Source organism: Lethenteron reissneri, chromosome 20 (genome assembly GCF_015708825.2).
Source record: "Lethenteron reissneri isolate LAM-NWPU_2019-01 chromosome 20, ASM1570882v1, whole genome shotgun sequence".
Taxonomy (NCBI): domain Eukaryota; kingdom Metazoa; phylum Chordata; class Hyperoartia; order Petromyzontiformes; family Petromyzontidae; genus Lethenteron; species Lethenteron reissneri.
In genome coordinates, this window is record NC_083798.1 from 13,826,204 (window position 1) to 13,847,668 (window position 21,465).

The window sequence follows — 21,465 nt, forward strand, 5'->3', positions numbered from 1 at the left end:
AACGCTGAAATGGGGCTTGAACCTTCAGCTGGGGGTCTCGGTACCCTCTAACGCCCTTTGACGCTATGAGGCTATACAATGTTCACATGTATAATATGTTCATACCTTAACAATGGTGATTGGTCAATCTAATAATGACATACAACTGTGCAGTGCTGACCCAGGATTGAGTGGGATTATGTGGAGGTTTAGCGAGGGAGGATCAGGGATAACTTCAAGTCAGGCAGAGCTGCGTTCATCGCTTCATTATGCTGTCACGTCACTGCTTGAAGAATGACCAGCCAGACCGAGGTGCGATTTATCTTGGATAGATTACTTATACAATTTTATATCACCTCTTAAATCAGTCATATAACTGATAGGTCAAAATGTGGTGTGATATTCATACCCGTTTCTAATGTATTGCATAGCGTGCTGTTTGTTTACGTGAATGACGTGTGGCCATTTTGTGATTTACAGCAAATATCTGAACAGGTTCCTTGGTGAGTCATGAACATCGTTTAACTAATATAGTATAACAAACATACCTTCGTGTTTAACGTTTACAATGTATACTACATCTAATCAGCATGTGCGTGCCTTAGAATAATTGCACTACATATGAGGCTATTTGGGAAATTACACATCTATACCAAAGTCTGTATTCATCAGAGATTAACAGTATAAATAACATATTCATGCTAATGCATTGTCTCTATTTTTTCAGCCAAGCAGACAACACCAATGGTACATACACTTAATGTTTACATTTTAGGATATTACAACTCGTATTTAACGACAGTATATCAAATTACTACAGAAACATTTTTAAAACATTGTTCTGCTAATCTTTCAGACGTAGAAATATAATCGCCACCTAATTCATGAGCCACTTCTGTAATCACACTGACTGCCGTTGCTTTCATCTCTTTACCCTTCTCCTAGGTGACATGGACCAGGGCTCACAGGCAAAGCCAAAGCAGAAGAAGAGGAAACTTGTCAATGGCTCTGGTGAGACTATAACCACACAGTGTGTGTGTGTGTGCAGATGGGTGAACATTATAGGCCAGAGTTTGTTAAAGCAAGGATCTAACAGGCACAGACTTGGAGCCGTTATAAAAATAAAAAAGTAACAGGCTCAAAAACTACTACACGTGTTGAACGAAACCACTGCGTGATTTAGAAAACAACTGGGGTTGTGTGTTAAACATAGGTATACATCGAAGGAAAATCTAAAGGCATGGTTTTGATGATTTTGTAAGCACACATTAAGTGCCAATGTATGCCCGTACCTGTAGACACTACTTATTTTTTATGTTGTGCTGGTGTTACGGTTGACATTGACATCTGAGGTACAAAATACCGGCACTATAAATGGGTAAGAATATTTCACAATACTGGAATACAGCAGTACATATAACTGCATTGTCTTGAGTGGCATATTATTGTAATTACACAACCTACAAAAAAAACACTACTTTTAATTTCTTGGGAAAGATGAACATATTTCCAAAAGAGCTAGATACCAAAAAGGGGGGGAGCAATTCTGGGAGAACCTAGGACAGCTGTCATCCCCAGTGAGTGTGTGTAGCCGGGACGCTGCGTAAGTCTGTTGTTGGTTGTTGTTTTTTTCTCCGGATGAGGGTTGTCGGTGCCACCCGAGTGGAGCCAGGTGGAGAGTGCAGAGCGAGCGGGGGCTGAGCTCCCAGGGCTGGTCAAAGCCAAAAAAGCCAAGCGAGCTCGCACCCAAAATGGAGGTACGATATGCCAAAATGAATGTGAATCTTGGATGTATTCACGTAGTAATACCCCGGCTTACACATCTCCGCCCCCCCCTCCTCCATGCTCGCGAAATACCTCGTCACGTTATTAATAACCACGGCCTGATTTGCGTCGTCTCAAACCCCACACTTACGTCGCTGACAGCATCCGTCCGTCCTTGGTCGTGTCCGTCACCTCTCAGTCGTCGCCTCCATCAACCCTGTAAATTGCTTTGATTTACGTCGCTTCGATATTCGTCGCCGCACCTTTGAGAAACGCATCCCCAATGCAAACCGGGGTATTTCTGCATAAGCAGGGAACTGAAATACCGTATGACATGTTCTTATACTCTAGCTAGATGAGGAATGTGTTTATCTCGTTATGATGGGTGATGTGTATCCTGCTGCTGCACGATTGGGCAATGTGCTGCGTCTCTCCTTTTTTCGAATATCTCTACCTTTTGCACTTCATTGCCACCTATTCCCCTCCAGCCCCTGAAACAATTGTATATGTTTCTGCATCCTGTTACTGATTTCTCTGTCGAGTATTCCTCACGCCCAGATAATTTAAACTGTTTTGATTTAAAGCTTTCGTGACTGCAGGGATTCATATTCTTGGTTTTTTCGGTAAAGTCACGTAGAAGGGAAATAATAATAAAAGATAAACAATAAAATTCTCACGACGTTTCGACTGCAGTCGACTGCAAAATTCTCACGACGTTTCTACGTGACTTTACCGAAAGAACCAAGAATATTTAAATTGTTGTTAATATTGAGTTATTCCCGGCCAACTTGCCAGTCAAATTTAATATATCAAGTGGCCGTTGTAAACACCTGCGCACATGTGCACCGGTGAGCTCATGGGTGACTTCACATTGCAGATCCCCAGCCCGTGCCTGCGTCGGAGACCACACGCAAGAAGCAGAAGAAGAGAACCATGTATGTCGCGTCAAGCTTTACTCAGACAACATGACCATATTCACGTGCTTAGTCTCCCCACAACGTTATCATTTGCAAAAGGTGATTCATATATAACGCCTTGTGCATAGCGAGAAGGAATGGTGAATGGCCACAGTGGCCGAGAGTAAGGGGCAAGTATACTTCTAGATTTGAAGCTTTCGTGACTGCAAGGATTCATACTCTTAGTTCTTTCGGTAAAGTCACGTAAGTAAAAAATGAAATTCAAATTAATAAAAATAAAGTAATAAAAATCATTATTATTATTTTTTTATTAATTTTATTTTTTTATTAATAAAAATAATAAAATAAAATTCATTATTCTTTTATTTTCATTAATTTTAATTTAATTTTTTACCTACGTCACTTTACCGAAAGAACTAAGAGTATGGCAAGTATACTCTTTGGTTTTTTCGGTAAAGTCACGTATAGGTAAAACATTTAAATAAATTAAATCACGACGTTTCGGGCGCAACACAACATCCTTCTTCAGGTGGGAACAACTTCGCGAAGTTGTTCCCATCTGAAGATTGACGCTTGTGTTGCGCCCGAAACGTCGTGATAATGTTTTTATTAATTTTCTACCTACGTGACTTTACCGAAAAAAACAAAGAGTATGAATCCTTGCAGTCACGAAAACTTCAAATCTAGAATTAATGGGCCAGTGGCAGCCAAAGATTAAACATCGCTGAGGGGACGTCGACCATGGAATTGAAGTCATGCAATCAGCTTGTGTGCAGAGACTCGATGGATAATTGCAGGACTGTAATGTATCTCGACAGTTTTGGAGATGCCTTCATCCAGCAGTGGATTTATCACAGCTGCTGCTGATTAATGCATTGTACACAGAGAGTTGGTATCAAATACTATTTGGTTATTTCGGTAAAGTCACGTAGGTATAAAATAAATCACGACGTTTCCAGCAGTTCCACTGCTGGATTATATTTTTTATATTTTTTCCTGCCTGAGGACGACCGCTTCTTCTTGGTTCTATTTTATTATGTTTTATTTTTTTATTATTTTATTACTTCCCTTCTACGTGACTTTACCGAAAGAACCAAGAAGATAAATCCCTGCAGTCACGAAAGCTTTAAATCGAGACAACCGCTTGTGTTGCGATCAAAACGTCGTGATTTATTTTATTTTATACCTACGTGATTTTACCCGAAAGAACCAAAGGGTATGGATTCCTGCAGTCACGAAAGCTTCAAATCAAGATCGAGTTAGTATCAGTTCACCATCAAAGCATACAATACGATTCCCACATCAGCGTACAGGCTGAAAATAACCAGGACTCCAACAGACAAACTCAGCAATATTTTATCATGCAAAGAGATAGATAGAGCGTTTGTTTTTTGTTGTAAATCAAGCCAATGTGCGCGTACAGGCTGAAAATACCCAGGACTCCAACAGACAAACTCAGCAATATTTTCTCACGCAAAGCGATAGATAGAGCGTTTGTTTTTTTGTTGTAAATCAAGTCAATGTGCCCTTTACGGCGCGTGACATCCTTTCGCAACCCTCCACGGCATCGCCCTCTCCCGAGTGTGCAAACGCGTAACGAATTTGAGTTGCGCGCGTGCGTGCGTGCGGGTGGCACAGGAAAACGTCCCAGAGCAAGACAAGCCCCACCACGGTGGTGGGTGAAGGATGAGGCCGAGGAGGACGACGAGGACGGGGGTTTGGCCGAGTGCCACTCCCCGCAGCCGCCGGCGGGCAGCAAGGGCAGCGTGCTGCCCACAGCGTTGCACGCCACGGAGCGCCGCGGCAAGGACGAGAGGAGGGAGAGGAGAGGGGCGCGCGGGCGGCGTGGCACGGTGCCGATCCTCATGAGCGCCAACGGTGTGCGCGACACTCCTCCGGCGGCCACACTCCGACGTGCTCAGCACGGTGTCCTGACGTTTCGCTCCGCGTGCTCGGGGAGCTTCCGTTCAGGTCGTTTTCGGCTGTTCAACGAGCACGTGCAGGAGCGTGGCCACGTGGTGATGAACAGGGCTTCATTTCTCACCGAAAATGTTCCGGGTCACTGGTAAAATGGAATATGCCGGGAATTGGCACGTGATTGATAGTGACAGCCATAGAGAGGTATACTGGATGTGGTGTGCTGACCGGGCATGGTGCTGACCACCCACCCCCTCATGTGCTATGCCAGCCTTCATAGGTGCTCGCTAACAGCATTTGCCCCACCAGTGTGTTCCGGCTATATTTGGGGATATTTGTCTTTGCACACATACATACACGCATGTCAAATAGCATCAACATACAAATGTATCTCTAAATGCTGCAACTTAATTACGAGTGGAGATGAGAAGACACGAGCCAATGAAAACAAAAATACACACTAAAGATTATGAATTCAAAGGACTTAATGATATACTCTACATTTCAAAATGTAATATTTTGTATAATGTGCTACGTTATACATTACCACTTGTATTTAAAATTGTAATCAGTAAAACACAAAGCAAGCATTTTAATAACACTCTATAAAGTATCCAGAGCCTCATAACATGTTCTAAAAGTCCATAAATTTGAAGTGTAATTGAATAATGTTCCTTAGACATAGTCCCTCCATGTGCCTTAATGTAATCCTGGATGATGTGCCTATGTTTCTGGGTGATTACTAAGGCGACAGAGTCATTACCACACAGTGGTGGGTTGGGTGGGGTAGCCAAACTTATGGCAACTCGTTAAGTTTCTAAAGTGGACAGTGGCCGAGGAGTACACATTTAACCTCAGCCCAGGACGTGAGCTTTGCCTGCAGTGTCATATTATGTGTGGAGGTTTTCCTGCCCCTCTATTTGGTGATAAAAGTGACCGTTACACCCCCTCCCCCCGCCATGTAATCTGAAATAACAACGATATCGCCGTTGTGCGCACGAGTAGGTGAATAGTTCACTGAGAAAATCACCGAAGACCAGAAAAAGCAATTATAAAAAAAATAGAAATGTCTCACCGTGACATGTTTGTTGAGCGTGCTTTATTTTCCCAGGTCCTCATGAAGGAACGCTAGTGATATCATACTTGATTAAAGAGTATTAAATAATCCACCAAATAAAGACATAAAATGTGTTTTTTTTCACCAGATAAGGCCCACTGAACTATGTAGCTATTTTTTAAAAGCAAAATTACCACAAATAATAGCTCAATAAAGTGGCTTATCAAGTGGACATTTCTAGCAGCCAAGTATTCTTTAGTTAATGTTTCTAAATGTGGAGAGAAAAACTGGAGGACCCGGAGAAAAATTCACGCGACATGCAAAAATCCAAATATACAGGGGTCAGGGTTAGGGATCGAACCAACAACCTACTTTATATCAGACTAGGTAGTTAACATCTCGCCACCGTGGCACCCCATACACTATTGAACTGAATATATATGCTGATATATATTCAGTGTGGAGCAGTGGCACAGTGGCTAGCAGACTGCACTGTGAACTGGGTCACTTGAGTTCGATTCCCGGCCATGGCTATGATCAGCAGCGACTAATATCTGAATTGGGTACTTACTGTACTCCGCCTTTCCCCAATCTCATCACCTTGCACGAACCAGTGTAATGAAATATGGTGAACGATCCCCATGACCGACAATGGAGTGGGGTGGTATTCATCCAGCAGTGGATTGAGAGAGCGCTAACAATGATTATTATTTACATCAGTGTGTTCCCCTCCCTTGGAGGAGCATTGTGCATGCTGTCCCTTCCAGGAATGACATGCAATGTTATGCACATTTCATCCTTCCATCACCTGCGATTTCATGCAAATTTAATGTAGCTGGTGAATGCCCCCGACCCCCTGTGGATGCTCTGGCACTTAGTGTTGCCCTCGCTGCCCCAGCTGCCGTAAGGCCTATTGTGGGTGCTGGGTCCGGTTGCTTCATTCCGGGCTGTGCCGCAGTGGTGCCCTCTTCTCCTCTCTCCCACGACTCCCTGCCCTCCCCAAAGCCACCTTCAACCCGAATGTAGTTGCTTTCATTTTTCTAAAAGTGTCTTGAGATACATGTTTTAAATTGATGTTGTTTTTGTTTGTTTCATTCATCTCACACGACGATCATCGCCAACCTGGCTTTCATTTGTTGTGAACCCCTGTGTCCCTCTCTGTGGCACAGAGGAGAGTGGACCCACAGACAAGTCAACGCAGGTGAACGGCCCGTTGATGGACGAAATGCCCGACATCCGATTTTACAGCAACACCGCCTCTTTAGCCTTCGGAGCAGACAGAGGCTTCAGGTACACTCTAATCATCACTGGACATGATCTATCCACCGTTGGATGAAGGCCTCCTCAAGCGGTCACCATCTCTCACTATCCTACAACATAGCAATTGATTAACTACCTGCACAGAATTGCATCGCTCAAACGACACAATGCACATCCTCTCGGCCGCATTCACCTCTTTGGCTGCCACTTTGCCATCAGTCTCGACCACTGTGTCACTCCTCCGTGTCCTGCCCGAACCCATTTAACTTATATTTTTACTTCGCTAACAGGAGCACAAACTGCCGCGCTACATTTCCGTGCACCGTCTCGATGGTGCGTGCGCTTGCAGGGGTCTGGCGACGTTTTCGCACGGATTCCTGGCGGGGTTCGCCCTCTGGAACACGGTGCTGGTGAGCACGCTCTCGTGGGAGCCCTTCCCGTTCATCCTGCGCTTCTACCAGCCGCTGGCATACCCAGCGCAGGCCCTCTACTACATGCTGCTTGCCATCTGCATGGTGTCTGCCCTGGACAGGTAACTCAGCACGGCGACAGCATGATTTAAATAGCAACGAAGCCAGGCATCGTCGATAGCGCTCGTCACAAGAGGCATTCATTGCTGCGTTAGCGCGGTGCGCTCCGAACCCGGCTGCTCGAGTTCGATTCCCGCTCACAGCCAACACCAATGATGATCATCTGAACTGGTCGTGGGCCTCCACTAGGTCAACTCAGCCTCAAATGAGTACCCGCTGCTGTATGTAAACAGAGCAACTCGGGAGAAAAAGTCGGCTGGGCGTAGTGCTGCCACCCACCCCCTCCTTGGCCGTGTCGGCCTTCATAGGTGCTGCTCGATAACAGGACTTGCCCCAAAGTCTGTTAAGGCTACAAGGATGATCTTTGGAATGTATTTTTACAGTAAAATCATCCTACCGTTATTTGGTCGTCTTAGTAATACCAACATTGCTTGAGGACTATGTTAACTTGTAGAGGTTGGGATTGGATATCACATTTGGAAGCAGGCGTTTGCGTCTCTTTATGTTCACTATAGGCTCATACCTAAACCCGTATGCCCCATCAACCAGGACAGCTTAAGCGCAGGCGAGAGAGCACTGCGGTGAGATCCAATTTCATTACAGACGTCTTCAATCTGCGGATTAACTCTGAAATTGAGTAGAGAATCATTGTTGGTGGACATTGTGTGTGACGGCAGAGCGGAGTTTGCCCGGCCACAGAAGTTCTTCCGTGAATGTTCACGATGGACACGTCTGCTTGGCTCTGTATAGGTAACGTTCTTGTTAAGAGCAATTTTAGTGCACATTCACGCACAACGTAGCAGCCAATGTTCGCAGACACTAAACACTGGTGCGTGGCCATCCGGTACTGACAGCTCCAAAAGGCTGTACATTAATTGTTTCATTTCGTTACATAATAATGGTGGAGCAGGTGTTGCAGTTGTAGCACACCTCGCTATGAATCCAGTGACCCGAGTTTGATTCCCGGCAAGTGATATCCGAAAAAGGTAAAAAAAAATACCCCCATGACCAACATGGTATTTTATTTAATGGCAGTGACGATGATCGCTGGTCATTCTGTGCAGGATTTCCTAGCCCACCGTGTGATCTGTGCCGTGCGCTGTGGACCTGTGTTTTCAGTTTACTGCCTGTCCCTGCTGATGATGCTGAGCCAGGCGATGACAAATGACCGCATCTGTATGTACCAGCCTCCGGCAGACACGGCGCTCGGCACCACGGAGAACTTGCCGCTGTTTCTCTGGTGCGTCGTGCCCCGCCCCCCACCCCCCAGAGTTCAAAGTAGCCTGATATTGGTGCACAAAAAATGCGCTGAAAAATATTCTACTTCTTCTTGGTTCTTTCGGTAAAGTCACGTAGAAGGGAAATAATAAAATAATACAAATAAAACATAATAAAATAATTCTCACGACGTTTCGGCCACAACGCAAGCAGCCATCCTCAGGTGAAGAACAGGTCTGTCGGAAAGAGAGCGTCTGAATGAACACCACCAGGCTTGGCAGCGTATATTTAAGCTGGGTTGGAGGGGCAAGGGGCGCCTTGACAAATGAATTTGCATATTAAGAGGAATTTAGCATATTTATTGGAAATGCAGATATGGGATTAGTCACTACTTGTGGAATACTGCACTTACTTGCTCACGCTTCCGCATGCAGATGGCCCTACACGAGAGGGAGTTCTAGAGATAGCCCCTCGAGATGGTATTTTGGCTTTCTGTTCCACGTCGGCCGGACGTCTCTTGAAGAAGTGGCAGTGCCCATGCTCTACTCCTCCAGCACGTGACCTGCCGTTCAATCGTGGTGTGCCCATTCATATCCTGCTGGGTGGAGAGCGGTGGAGGGTATTTAAGAAACGTGACCATTGTTTCAACTGTCCAGTATTCTAACCATTACACCACAGCATCCTTCCATATTAAAGACATTATATACTACTTCATGTATTCTAGTGCATTAAAAATACAGTAAATTTTACACCACAATGGTATTATAATGCCAGGTGCTGGTGGTGTATGCACCTGTAATTCGGCACTGTGCAGGCGAGGGTTGGTGGATGTCACTAATTATTGAAACCCCCTACCCAAGGCTGCCGAGGTCACCATCGCCTTGGCTTGCCAGGGTATGATTGCAGTACAACAAGTGGATTCATTTCCATCTGCATGGGGGATTGAGTGTTACCCTTCTCGCACGCGTGCCGTTTTTCTCCGGGCACTCTGGTTTCTTCCCACACTTACGAACTCTCATTAATGGAGTTGGTAAATCGTCTCAATACAGGACTAAAGAGCTTCGGCAATTGTTGGTGGTAGTTCTGGCTACCTTGCCGCTTGTCTGTGATTCCCTGCGCCTTTGTGCAAAACCTGTGGCGCTTTAGACATTTGACAGCATTGTGAGATGCAATTTGCAATGAACGATGCAATGTAACATTACATTACAATACATATATTAAACATCGTTGATATCATGGCAAACACACATCAGTTTGGAACGTGCTGTTAGGTAATGTGCAATCATGTGATATTTGTTTTCTGTTGTCGGAAAATCATACCGTCTGTTCTTATCGGTATACCTACCAGCACATACCATCCCACTAAACTCGGGTCACCCTATGGCCTCCACAGACCCCTGCTTGTAATTGTTTTCTATAAAGGAAAAAATATATAAAGTAATTAAATGTTACACACAATGTCTGCTGGATTGCATATCCAGTTGAATGCCGAATTTAAGACGATGGCCTTGACACTCGCTGCGTTAGCCAAACGTCTACTAGACATGTGAAACTACTGGACATCTGTAAAAAAAAAAAAGCTTTATAGCTCATCGGAATACTCCACTATACATGCATATTCTGATTCCGAAACATCTTGCATGGCGAATATGGTTTGGTATGGCATTGTATCGCCGAGTTTCAGCTTGTTGCCCTAAATCCACCAATTCTGGAATCCTTCCCCATCCCTCCTGCATCGATGCTCGCCAAGGGACGAGGAGAGTGAGAGAACCCACCTGGAGTCGTGGCGGTCACTCATCCTGGTGACGGCCATTCTCGTGCTGCTGGCGTGGTTCACCATCTCTGTCAGCCCCTCCACGGAAACGACGGAAGGTTAAAAATAAGTTTAACCCGTAAAAACAAAGTTTTTCACTATAAATCCTTTATATGCGTGGCGGCTAGAGTCCTCTCGTCCTCTGGCTTGAGATGGCTGCCACCTATGGGTCAGATGATTGCATTGCACCATTAAGCAATTGGTAATAAAATATAATATTTTTGTCCTAAAAAGTGTAAAATTTAGGAATTTTTTTTCACGAACATTAATTGTCTCGCACAACGAGTCTGTGTGGAAAATGTCAGCTCGATTGGATCACGGGAAGTGGGTTAAAAAACGACCGAAAGATTTGCACGGTCCTAAGCAAGCATAACGAACTTAATATAAAGGATTTAATGATTTCATTACTTGAAGCTCTTTGTCTATCCAATGCCCGTGAATTTTGGACAAGGTGGGGGTAGAGGAGGGGTTTGACCCACTCTTTCACAATGCCGGTCAGTGTGGGTTGGAGAAGGACTGCGATTGATGTTAGCTGTGGTGACCATCATACACCCCAGGTTGTCATAGGCAGCTGCGAGGTGGTGCTACGTGGTCGGTCAGCAGGAAGCAGTGCAGAAAAATGTATCGTTATGAACTTATTTGCTCCCGTATCTATGCTCCCCGCCTTCACAATCCCTCACTGACTCGGCATGGTGGAGAATGGCCAAAATAACCCCCCCGTCCAGCCAAAAATGGCTGAACGTGTACACGTAACATCTTGTGAAAGCGGTTTGCCACAGCAGTTATAAATTAATCAGTGTCAGCCGCATAGCGGTGGTTTCATTAACAATGCTTCCACCTGCACATGGCACAATGCAAGCTTTATTAAGACAGCGGAGTGTCAATTGTGATTAGCTGCAGGGCACTTCCGCCTGGAACCGCCAATTTTAAAGCGTTCCTTGTAAAGGAAACGTGATACGAGCTCATTATCACAAACCGCTGCAATCTTGTTTTCACAAGACATGAAATCCAAAGAGATGCAGCCTTAAAGAGGTGGAATGTGCACCGAGACGGATGTCTTCATTTGTTCCCCAACTGTATTGGTGCTTGTTACCTGGCATGACTATGAGACACTGATTTAAGTTATTTAGATAATGTTGCTGCTATAAATGTATATATGATAAGCGACTTTGTTGAGCTCTAATTTGAGGCCAGGTTGCTTCTGAAAAAAAAGTTAATACCTTAGTGGGCTTTGCCTGGTAGAATGGGGATGATTTCGTTTCATTTGTATGTTTTTGGATTATTTGTTTACCCGGCTTGTACTTGCATTACTATCGTGTTTGTATTACCCACCCCTACTCTACATTTTTGACAAAGAGCTTTGTTGCTCATCGGGTTTCTCCAGGATGAATAAATATTCTGATGATGATCTGAGATGGCGACGGCCTGGGGAGGTCTTCATCCAGCAGGGATTGATCACGGCTTGCGATGACGATGATGCTCATGAATATTTTATAAACTTCACATTGGGGCGGTGACGTGGCCCAGCGGCAGGGCATTCGGGGTTCTAACCCGCAGGCCCCTCTGGTTAATACTGTTGGAGTATTCACCATAACATAGCCGCCATTTGCTTCACAGTGGACATTTAAGATCCTGTGATGTTATTCGAAGACAAAGTAGTATTTTGCATGCCAGCGTCATGATCCAAATTTTTACAATTCTACCGCAAATTCCTTAATTTCGGAAACATGGCAATTATTGCCGCTACTGCAAAAAATTTGGAAGTTCCATCCTGAAAAATAATATGTCGGCTCAAGTTTTCCTGGCGAAACAAGTTTAATAATAATAATACATCGATGTGAGAGGTTATGTCTGCCAAATATTGATACATTTTACAATGGCTTTGCCTGAACGTGCAGCAAGTGATTTCCAGAGATGGGCAGTGTATACAATTAAAACACGCAATTTCATCACGTTAGTAATTAGTAATTGGTAGCTAAATTAGACACCTCAAAGTAATCGGTAATATGTTTTCAAGTCTCACAATAATTGCTTAATTGGTCGTTTGTATCTACATGACTTTATTTCAGGAATTTGTATTTGAACGTATAAATATTTTTCCATCTCTGCCAGCAACTGCATGACCTTATCAAAACATTCTCTGTTGTTTGTTTGGGTATTCTGTAGCTGTTCCACGCACGATTAAGTTAGCGTGCGCGTGATCTCCTGCTGCTTCTGCTGGTTGTGTGTGGCTTTGGTAGAGATGCTGTTTGGCTCGGAGATAAGCGTGGAGGAGACCGAGCAGGGCAGGGGGGCGGTGTGAAGGGCAAAGCGCGTGGCCGGCTTCAGCAGCACCACGCAGCCGAGCGCAGCCGACATCAAGAAAGCCACAGCACAAACATTTCAGCTTCGCTCCTGCATCTCAATGTCCTTGCCACGGCTTCGCCATTCGTAACTGCATTTTCTTTGTAGTCGTTGCATTGCTAGCTGTGTAAAAAAATATATAGGTACGGATTATTTCACGTAAAAAAGGGTAATAGCTCATGATGGAATTGTTCTTTATTAAAAGTTTTTTGAACTACAGTTTCACTCATGAATGATATCGTCATCAGTTCTTGTTTGTACATCAACCATTTAAGACATAGGTATTTTAGTATTAAACTTTGCTTGGTGGAGGTGGTGGGATTATTGGCTCAGGGGTTAGAGCACTGAGCCGGCACGGCTCAGAGATCCTTGGGTTTGACTCAAGGTTTCAATTATCTGTCTTTAAAACGACTTCTCAAATTAAGCTCGTAGATGGTCTCAGCCAGGTCACCAATGACTGCGAAACACATGACATTGAATTTCATTCTGCACTGAATTTGGGTAAATTTCAGCTCTGAGGATTAAAATATCAGTTTGACTGTCATGCAACAAACATTATATTTGGTCTTCATTAAATGCATTCTACGGTTTAAAATGTTGGCTAGACTCCAGGGCTGGTGGGTAAATGTGATACTAATGTGTGGATAAAGAAAGGTTTACTTGAAAATATTTTAGGTGCAATTCTATATTTTCTTTCAAAAGCTCCTTTCACATATACGTGGTTAAGCTGCTGAGCAAAGCTTTCAAATGGATACGTCACTTCATGACATTTTGCAAATAACACAACTAGAATAAAATATTGAAAAAACTAAAACATAATTTTCACCCACTTATTATCCACAGTAGTTACACAACATATGAAGCCACGTATGTTTTTTTTTTGTCCATCGATGGCACATTATTCAATATTCATCACGCTATATTGAACTGTCTGAACTCTTACAAAACTCATTTCCAAAAGAGAGCACTTGTGAAACAAAACAAATCTGAACGCATTAAATTCATCACAAAACTGGACACCCGTAGCAAGCGCTACGCTCAAATCTGAGGCAGTGAGGCGGAGAGTGACAGGACGGTATTAAGAGGCTATTGCAAAAGGTTGCTACAATTGGGTGTTAAAGGGGGCTTAAGTCATTGCACTGTTCACCTGTGCCAGGACTGAAAAAGGAGAGCAGGGGCAGATGGCCGGTGTGTGGCTTAGTCAATTATTTAAATAGCCAGGAATATATTGATAGGGAGCAGCAGCAACTTGAGTTACTGCTTGAACGTGCACGGACGAATGCACTTTATATGGAAATGCTTCGCTGTCGAATTGACTCAACTTCGTGAGTGGTGGTATTGTGCGCGTTGTGATGGACTGTGTTTCAAGTGTGACCACCAAGTGGCCATGAAGCTTTATTTGGTGACCGGAATTAAATGTCTCACGAAAGCAGATGATAGGCATTATCTTTTACTGCCTCGGTCTCATTGAAAAGTTTGCATCAATAATTAGCTTGCACCGACATAAACACAGAGATCGCCGTGGCTAATGTCATTCGTGTTTTGGCACCGTTCACAGTGCAGACTCAACAAGTGCAATGATGGAGTGATAAGCAGCGATAAGCATCAAGGCAGCAGCTGGTTTGTGAACTTTTTTTGCTTGATTGGCAGGCTACAGCTGCCGCTCAGGTACCTGCTGAATTAGCCTGCGTTTTTCAGCCAAATTCCAGCCCCCAAGACAACTTTGTCGACACACCTGCCACCACTATTACGGCGGCAGGTGGTGCTTCAACAGACGACATGGGCAAGCAGAAAACACATGAATCTTAAACACAGCAGAAAACATTCGTAACTTATCATCATCCTCGACCAAGATTAATGCACGACTGGATGAAGGCCCCCCCAAGCAGGTACTATTGCTCACGATTCCTATGATGCAACACACCTGGCACCTGCATATGATCTGATTTCATCGCTCCATCTCCACAGTGTGTGTTCTCTCAATTATAATCGCTCCATTAACTGCCACTGATTGTTTTTTTTTCATAAGCAATGTGAATTACGGCTTCCAGAAGTCACCGACGTCCAGTCTCGTACTATCACAATCCAGCACGCTTCTGCAGATGAGCTGATCCCATCGCTCCATCTCGACAGTGGTGGTCCTCTCGGCTTGTACCTTTCCTTTGGCTGAGACTCCGCTATCATCCCTTCGAGCCACATCTTGCCAGAGTCCACTACATTTTCTGAACAATCAAAATGGTCGTTGACCTGCAAACGTTCATTGGTCTGTGTTTGGGACTATATATTTGTTTTATTGAAAAGCACCCTGGTTAAAACTAAGAATTTATTTTACAATACAAATGTTCTCAATGAATTCTGAAAATCAGAAAGAGGCCGTTCGAAATGGTGAAGATGAAGGACTGTGGCATGGATGTGGAGATGATGGTCCAGGCCAGACATGAGAGAAGAATGAGGACCAGGAAGAAAGACCTCACATGGGTGCAACAAGATCTGAGAATGTTGAAAATCAGAACGGGATGTGAACAATGCAGCAAATTTGGAAATATCGTGTCCGATAAATACAACAGAATGACAAGAAGCTGTACAGAAACAGTGGGAATATTAATTTTGTAGAGAGAGAGGCAGTGAGTCATGGGCGGAGGTAAAGACTTGTACTTGGTGTTCTCGTGGCACGCCATGTGCTGCCTGGCTTAACGGGTTCTGCGCATTCTTTGAGAGGCGTGCGTCGTACTCATTAGGCAGCCGCTGCTCCTTGGCAATGTTTTCTTCATCCGCTTGTTGTTGTTTGCCCAAGAGCTCTGCTGTATCCCGCTGGCATGTTTTGACAGGACGCACGAGCAAACACTGGCGGTGTGCCGCAGTGACGGGCCAGTAATTAAAAACGTGACAACTCACCGATTAAAATGCCATGTGAGTGGAAAGATAAAAAATAAAATTCGGAAAAAACACCTTTTCCAACTGCCACATACCACCAGACATGGCACACGCCATCGAGATCTATGGCCATCAACATAATCTTCAATAGCCATTGTCAACCCACCGCTGGATGGAGGCCTCCCCATGTCGTTGCCACTCCCAGTTTGATAATGCCGTAATTCATCCTGCCCATGCACATGAGCTTATCCGATCGCTCAAGCGCTGCGGTGTTTGTCATCTTGGCTGTGTTCTTTCGACGGCCATTCCATCACCAGTCTCATCCATCTGCTATTATCCGTTTTAGCGATGAGTCCTGCCCAAGCCCACTTTCATGAACAGTCGAAATGACACCTCTCAATTTATTTTGTTTTCCGTAACGTGCATTTCTATATCATTGTAATTCCCAGAATGTGTTGGGGCCGCTGGTCCCCGGAGTCCCTCCCTGCTCCGTGCCTATGGCAGGGGCTCCGCCGTGCGCCGACCCCTCGCTGCTCTGCGAGCAGCTGCTGCCGTCGCTGGGCTCATCGCCCGACGGCTCCCCTCCCTGGTCCGTCCCTCCGCGAGCTCGTGTGAGAGGCATAGCTCGCCGCACGCCCTCGTTCACCTGCAGACGCTGCGTTGTCTCTCCACGGATCACGCGCTATTAAAACGGGGGTCGGGGGCGAACGGCGCTGCCCTCACACTGCGCGAGTCCCGGCGGCGACAGACGGATCGGGGACCTGCGGACGCACCGACCCCTTCACCCACACTACGAGCGCACACACCTGCACACACGCGACACCCACTCGTGCGCCGCTCTACGCAGAGCTCACTCACGTGGTGAACCACAGTGTACACACGCGCACCCACACGCTCACACTGCACGACAATATCACGCGAGACCACGCTTCGCTATTAATGATTTATTATCTGATACCTGGTAATTTAATGTTAAATCAGTGAGTCGACGAGGCTGGCCTACGCTGATACCTTTATACCTATTCCCGATTTATCTGCTATGATTCTAATTCACCTACTTACTTCCTGCTGGATGCCCACGGCAGTTCGTTGATCCCGTGCTCGCAGCGCACCTCGATGCGTCTCACGGACGATCGGGTCGCTGGACTGGAGAGCGTCCTGTCGCCTGGCGCTGGAGAGAAGAGAGCTATTTTCCCTCTGCGCCCCTCTATTTATCCTCCCTACCTCAAAGGGGATGCTGCGCTAAACAATGGGCTCGCGATCCTCTGGCACGCGCACGGCGGTTCTGGGCGCTGTTGATATGCTAATCAGTGTGCTGCGTGCAAGGCGTAAATCCTACTTAATCCCTTACCCTCCCTAACAATGGGGCCTGCGCGCTCAAGCGCAATTATCCCAACCCTCCATGACTATGCGCAACAGCCCCTGTGACCCCCCTATTCATGCTGTCCCGTGCCTCCCCTGCTCGCCCCGTCGACCCGTGGGAGTGTGTGTGGGGGGAGATGCGCTTCAACCGCGGTGGCCGAATGCCCCACGCCGCGACCACACCATATTAAGGCCGGCCGCAGCGCCGCGGTGCCACGTAGCACGGGGGAGGTCATCCAATCCCCTGATCGCCGGAAACCGTGAGAATTAATCCCGATAAGGGTCTCTCGGATAAAAACCGGTCGGCCAGGCGACCTCCCCTCGGAGCTCTATGGGGGGGGGGGGGAAATGAGTGCGGGTGTGTTCATGTGAGGTGAGGTGAGGGGGACGCGGGGTCGGCTCCGTTGCTTGGTGGTGGCGAGGTCGGGGATTTGGTGCCTGCCGAACGGCTTCGTAGCGGCGGCATCACATAGCCCCCCGAGGTGCCAGTCCCCGTCCCGGGTTGACTGGAGCACCTCGCTTGGGCCGCGCCCACGAGGAAACGTTGCGGGGTCCGGGGGATCCGTCCGGACCTGGTGGCTGGCCTCGGGGCGGGTGGTTCCGTCCTCTGTAGCTCCTGCGGCGGTCTCCTCCTCCACTCCAGCGGCTCTCCCCGTCCCCCGGCACCTGTGGGCTGGGGCACAAACTCAGCAGCGGAAGGGTTTAGTGGCCGTCGTCCGCGCCGTCTCCGGACTGGATCGGGGCGTCTCGGGGACCAGGCGGGGCCCATGTAGTGTGCGAGGCCCCCCAACACGAGGGGTGCGGGTACTCCGGGATTTCGTGGCTTTCGGGTGACGGAGTCCTCTCTCGCCGGGGCCGCTTTCCATGGTTTTAAGCGGCGGACATTGACCACCGTCTCTCGACCCCTCTCCCCGCCGTAAATTAGTACCGTCCAGGGGGATATCTGCCGCACCACGGTCCAGGGTCCCCGCCAGTAGGTCGTCAGTTTCCCCACCTGCCCGGCCCCGACGCGAGGGGTGTGTAGCCACACCTTAGCGCCTGTCAGGAATAAGGGGGGTTCCATGCGGGGTCGGGTGCCCTGTTCCTGCCGCCGATGCGCGGCTTCCCCTTGCGGGTATGCTCGGCCTCGGGCTTCTCGCAGGGTCTCCAACAGGTGTTCCACGGGGCGGCTTCCCTCCTCCGGCTGGGGGGAAGGGACGCCGAATAGCAGATCTGCGGGTAAACGAGACTCACGGCCGAACATCATTAAAAACGGGGTTTGTCCCGTCGACGTGTGTACGGTGGTGGCGTAGGCGAAAAGGGCGTAGGGGAGGTGTTCGTCCCAATCCCGTTGATTTGCGGCCGCCATACGTTTGAGTTTCCCCGCTAGGGTCTGATTCATGCGCTTTACCATACCGTTCGCTTGGGGGTGATACGCTGTGGTTCGGTCCTTCTGGATTCCGAATTCTCGGCACAGTGCCTGGAACAGCTCGGCCTCGAACTCGCTACCCTGGTCGGTGAGGACTCGTTCCGGGATCCCGTGCTTGAGTACGTAATGTTCTACGAATGCCCGGGCCACCACCAAGGCCGTTTTATCAGGGATGGCCACTGCCACGGGGTAGCGGGTGAAATACTCTACTGCGACTAGAATATACCGGTTGCCTCGATGGGATCGTGGGAATGGCCCCTGTAGATCGATCCCGACCAGCTGATTCGTGCGGCTGACGCGGAACGGCCTTAGGGGTACCTGGTATCGTGCCAGTTTCGGCCCGCACTGCTGACAGGCGCGGCAGCCCTGTACCCAGGCCGCCACGTCTTGTGCCAATTTGGGCCAGAGATACTGGCGACGCAGGGTCTCTCGAGTGCGTCGTTCCCCATCGTGGCCCCCGAGTGGGTGGTCATGCACCAGCCGTAGCAGCTGGGGTCGCACCTGGGCAGGAACACAGATGCACCCTGGCTGGCCGGCCTCGGTTAACTCCCGTACCACTCCGTTCTGCACACACAACCGGGCATACAAACCGCTCCAGGGTCCTGGTAGGGCGCTCTTTTCCTCCCGCAGTGCCGCCTCCACGGCCGCCAGATCCGGATCTCGCTGCTGGGTCTGTCTCAGCTGCTCGTCGTTCAGGCCCGGGAAGGCGCAGCCGACGTCCTCCTGGATCCGTCCGATCGGGTCCCGAGCCGCGGGTCCCGCGCTTGCCGGGCGGTCGACGGGATCCTCGGTGCCACCTGTGAGGGTCTCTGTGGCGCACACTGCACTCTCTCTCGCTGGGGGGGGGTCAGTGGCCGCGGCCTCTCGGGGGTCCGTTGCCTGCCGGCAGCGTCCCCCCGTGAAACAGGGGCAGGCCTCCTCCGCCCTTGTCTCGGCGTACACCGTGGGCCGCCTCGACAAGGCGTCCGCGTTTGCATGCGTCCGGCCAGCCCGATACTCGATTTGCAGGTTGTACTCCTGCAACTGCGCCAACCAACGGGCCATCTGCCCCCGCGGCTCCTTGAATGTAAGAAGGAACTGAAGAGCATAATGGTCAGTGCGTACGCGACATCTCCTGCCGTACAAATACGGCCGGAACTGCTTACATGCGAAAATCACGGCGTACAACTCTTGGCGGGTCACGCAATAGTTCAGCTCGGCCCCACTCAAGGTCCGGCTGGCGTACGCGATGACTCGTTCCGTCCCATCCTGTACCTGTGACAACACCGCGCCCAGCCCGCTGCTGCAGGCGTCGGTGTCCAAAATAAAATCGGTGGTAAAATCGGGGAAAGCGAGGGTGGGGGCGTGGGTGAGGTGGTCTTTGAGAGTGGTGAAGGCCGTCTGGCAGGCCCCCGTCCACTGATAGGGGTGCTTAGGGGAAGTGAGTTGGGTGAGGGGGCGTGCAATCTCGCTGAATCCCTTTACAAATCGACGATAATAGGTGGCAAGCCCCAAAAATGATCTGATCTCCGTCAGATTCCTTGGCCGTGGCCACTCCACTACGGCGCGTACCTTCTCCGGATCGGTGTGCACGCCTGCCTCGCTGACGCGATGCCCGAGGTACCCCACCTCGCGTTGTGCGATGTAACACTTACGTGGCTTGAGCTTGAGATGAGCCGCTCGCAGTCGCTGGAACACCTCTCGAAGCCTGGACCAATGCTCAGACAAAGATCTACTGAACACTATCACATCGTCCAAGTAAATCAGGCACTGTTCCCATTGCAAGCCCCGCATCACCAACTCCATCAGCCGCTGGAACGTCGCAGGCGCATTGGTGAGTCCGAACGGGAGTACTCGAAACTCGAATAGCCCCATCGGGGTGGTGAATGCGGTTTTCGGCCGATCCTCCTCCGCCATCTCCACCTGCCAGTACCCGGACGCGAGATCGAGGGTGGAAAAATATCGCGCTCCGGCGAGGCTGTCGAAGGTGTCGTCGATGCGGGGTATAGGGAAGGCATCGCCGAGCGTGACTGCATTTAGTTTACGGTAATCGACGCAGAACCGTGTTGACCCATCCTTTTTCGTTACTAGTACCACCGGGGCTGACCAGGGGCTCGCCGAGGGCTGAATTATGTTATCGCGAAGCATGTCCCCAACTGCCTCTTTGATTTGGGCGCGTTCGGGTGCGCCCACTCGGTACGCAGGGAGTTTGATGGGTCGGGCTGCACCGGTGTCAATTTGGTGCTTAACAAGATCGGTCCGACCCACGTCCGAGTCGTGTTCACTGAATACGTCGGCATACTCCCGCAGTAACTCGCGCAGCCGATCGGCCCCTCCCTTAGGTAAATCCGCCCATGGTACATGTAACGCGTCGAGCAGGGGAACGACCTCGGCTCGGGGAGTCGGGCCGACTCGCCAGGCCAGGTCCTGGTCACCCTCAGGATGCCCGGGGTCCTCAGCCCAGAGTGCGAACACCGAGTCGTTAGAGTGGCGTGCGTGCAGGGGGTGTACTGTGGCTATCGGGGTGCGCCGTCGCAGTATCGCTGGGGTATTGTGGGGGTTAAACATCCGCATAAACAATCGGTCCCCATCTGCGTTTACCAACGTGGCGGATCCCACAACCCCATACCGTTTTGCCAACTCCGGGTGAGGAGTTAGCATTACCTCCCCTGATGGTCGGAGCGCGGGGTCGGTGGGGGATGTTGCCACCGGCACCAGCATCTCGGTGAGCGGGCCGATGGTGACTGTCGTCGCCAGGATAGCGGCCACAGGTGCAAAGCGGCGGCGCGTTGGTTCTCGTCCCAGGAACGGTATCCGCTCGCCGTTGCTCTCCATGGTGGCGCATCGCTGGCGGGGTTGCACGTTGAGTCCCAACCGTTCTAGGAGGTCGGTGCCTGCGATACACTCGTGACACAACGCACTCGACACGTAGAACTCCTGCGTGCACACCTGGCTGCCTATGCGGACCTCTAGGGTGGCTCTCCCCAGCAGTCCCATTCCGGCTCCGCTCGCAGTGTGCAGCGCGCGGTCCGGGGCCTGCAGGT

The 21,465-nt window shown here is 48.9% G+C and overlaps 1 pseudogene; it reads left to right on the top strand.

Moving 5' to 3' along the window:
- The first annotated feature begins 224 nt into the window (after positions 1–224).
- On the top strand, positions 225–14,558 carry LOC133344811 (transmembrane protein 237A-like; annotated as a pseudogene).
- Positions 14,559–21,465: the final 6,907 nt, after the last annotated feature.